Below are 2,425 nucleotides of genomic sequence, written 5' to 3'. Positions count from 1 at the left end.
TCAAGTTCATGTATATTAACCCGAGAAGTTCAAAAAGAAACTTTTAATAATAATTATATTCATCTTGCCACCCATCAGTTTTTGCTGTAACAAAATTCAAACATTTAAAAAGTTTGTACTGTCGTGGGGAAGCCTCAGTTCTTTGACAAACACTCTCATGTTCTTTGACAGTTTTAGTTTTGTCTGCACTTACCAGTTTCCTGATTTCGAACTTACAAAATTTTATACCCCAAACTTCTACAGGTTTATTTAATTTCTCAGGAACAAAAAACGAAGGAGTCTGGACTCAAGAATTATAGAAAGAACAAAACCATATGTGTGAACTTATCTAGAGGATTTTGCTGAACGGAGGAGACGAGATGACGCAGGAGCAAAACCCGACTCCTTGAATATACAGTAGCTATGCTGTCAATACTTCTTCGAGTTCTTATTTCTGAACCTTCATAGTAGTAATACATGTACTGTGCGATACACAATTCTGTCGTTGAGCAAATGATCTAGGAACAAAAACACTCCTGCAGTGCACACACCAAAAAGAAGTAATGTGTTATACAATCTAGAATGAAGCAAAGTCGACACATGTCGGAAGATGGATGCACAGCAAAGAATCAGCCGTTAGCAAATTATAAACAGAAACCGTAGTGAATCAAGTTGCTTGACAAACACATAACTACAACCCAAAAAAAGGAGAGGTATAGCTAGAACTTGGTTCCGGGCCCCACCAGATTCACAGCTCTGCTCGACTTCAAACCTCTCCATTGAACTTGCAAAAAACCCTATTCGCATGTGATTTGTGCCCGCCAAATAAATAGGGAATGTAAGCATTCGCCAATCAAACATTCATCTTAACAGCAGCATCCTCCAGGTTGATTCCCCTGCTCTGGGCAGCCACAACTCAAACTCCAAATGTCAGAACAAAATCAATTCTTCTGGCAGGTCTTATTTACCATAAGATCTTGGACCAGTACAGCAAGAGCTGCTGAGAAGCTGATGGGACCAAATATGAGTTTCGCTGCCACTCAGCAAAACAGACAACTGGACTATTTTCTATTGAAATTGCAAGACTATGACACATTTCTAGCTGCTAGACAAAATGGGCTAAAAAGCTTCAGTCAACAACAGAGATCAAGAAGTATATAAATCCACCTTTACCGGACACTAGCCAAAAGATTCAGTGAGACGGAAACACATAATCATCTGTACAAAGAAAGGTCAAATATCGCTCTATGCAACAACTGAATATTTTAAAGTCAGCTCCACAACCGACCACCACTATGCCCTCTGTATCCATCACGATAACCTGCAAAATGTAATACTAATATTCAGACCCAACTCAACAAGATGGCTTTCAACAATATCTTCGGGTAAGGAAATTAATGGATGCACAACAAAGAATCAGCAAATGTGTATATCTTGAAAACGAGTGATCCAACAAAAAACCTACCCAAAGAAGGGGCTGGTGCTCCACGGCCATATTAGCTAATTCAGGACGGACCTTTTGTCCAGCTTCAACTAGAATGCTGATGTAGTTCGTACTGCAGCGGGGATAGGAGGATGGCGGAGTTGGAGGACGAGCTCATCGCCCGCGCGTGGTGGAGAGGGAAGGAGGTGGCTGGGGGCATGGCGGCGGGGGAGGACAGCGGCCGTGGCAAAGAGAGGAAGGTGGCCGGCGCACGGGGAGGGAGGGAGGTGGTGGGACCAGCGACGCGAGCTGGGGGGCAGGGGGACTGCAGGGGACCGGCGGCGCGAGCTGGAGGACAGGGGAGCGCGGCGCCATCGGCGGCCAAGGGAGGAGGGCGGTGGCGCGAGCAGCGCCAAGGGGAGTACGGCTAGGAGGTTGGGCAAGCGTCGGCGACGCGAGTGGCAACCAGGAGGTTGTGTGCGGGGCGGCGGCGCATTGGAAGCAGTGGGGAGGTGGGCCGGCGGTGTGGTGGAAGCAGGGGGCGGCGCTCCGGTGGAAGCAGCGGGGAGGCGGGCCGGTGGCGCGGCGGAAGCAGAGGGGCGGCGCTGGAGGTGGGTGGAAGCAGGGGGCGGAGCCGGCGGCACGGGGAAGCAGGGAGGCAGGGGCCGGCGGCGCGTGGGAGCAGGGGGCGGCGCTGGCGGCGGGTGGACTCGAGAAGAAGCTGGGGAGTGGGTGGGCTTTTTCTCCGTTTCGTGCCACATCGATAGCACCGGTGCGTGCAAAATGGACCGGGCCTCTATAAGGGCCGAGGGGTAACAGAATAATATTTTGTTACTGGTAACAGAATAGCTCTGTCCTATATATATATATATATATATATCTCCAATTGGATGTAAATTAGCATGAACTACTATTATTGACATTACCCTTGAGGTAAAGGGTTGGGAGGCGAAACTATAAGCCCATATCTTTCTCTGTGTCCGATTAAAACTCCGTAACCACAACTATTGCGTGAGTGTTAGC

The 2,425-nt window shown here is 48.4% G+C and overlaps 1 long non-coding RNA gene across 1 annotated transcript; it reads right to left on the bottom strand.

Annotated features, from left to right (window-relative positions):
* Positions 1 to 323: 323 nt before the first annotated feature.
* On the bottom strand, positions 324 to 1,906 carry LOC147982779 (uncharacterized). Its single transcript, XR_015614898.1, has 3 exons — positions 1,445 to 1,906; positions 723 to 1,300; positions 324 to 515 (listed from the first exon to the last, which is right to left on the bottom strand). It is a non-coding gene; the product is annotated as an uncharacterized LOC147982779 (long non-coding RNA).
* Positions 1,907 to 2,425: the final 519 nt, after the last annotated feature.

The sequence above is a fragment of the Triticum urartu genome, chromosome 2A (genome assembly GCF_056163025.1).
Source record: "Triticum urartu cultivar PI428250 chromosome 2A, HENAU_Tu73, whole genome shotgun sequence".
Classification (NCBI taxonomy): Eukaryota; Viridiplantae; Streptophyta; class Magnoliopsida; order Poales; family Poaceae; genus Triticum; species Triticum urartu.
The sequence above is the reverse complement of the archived record's forward strand: the minus strand, read 5'-3'. Positions and strand labels throughout refer to the sequence as shown.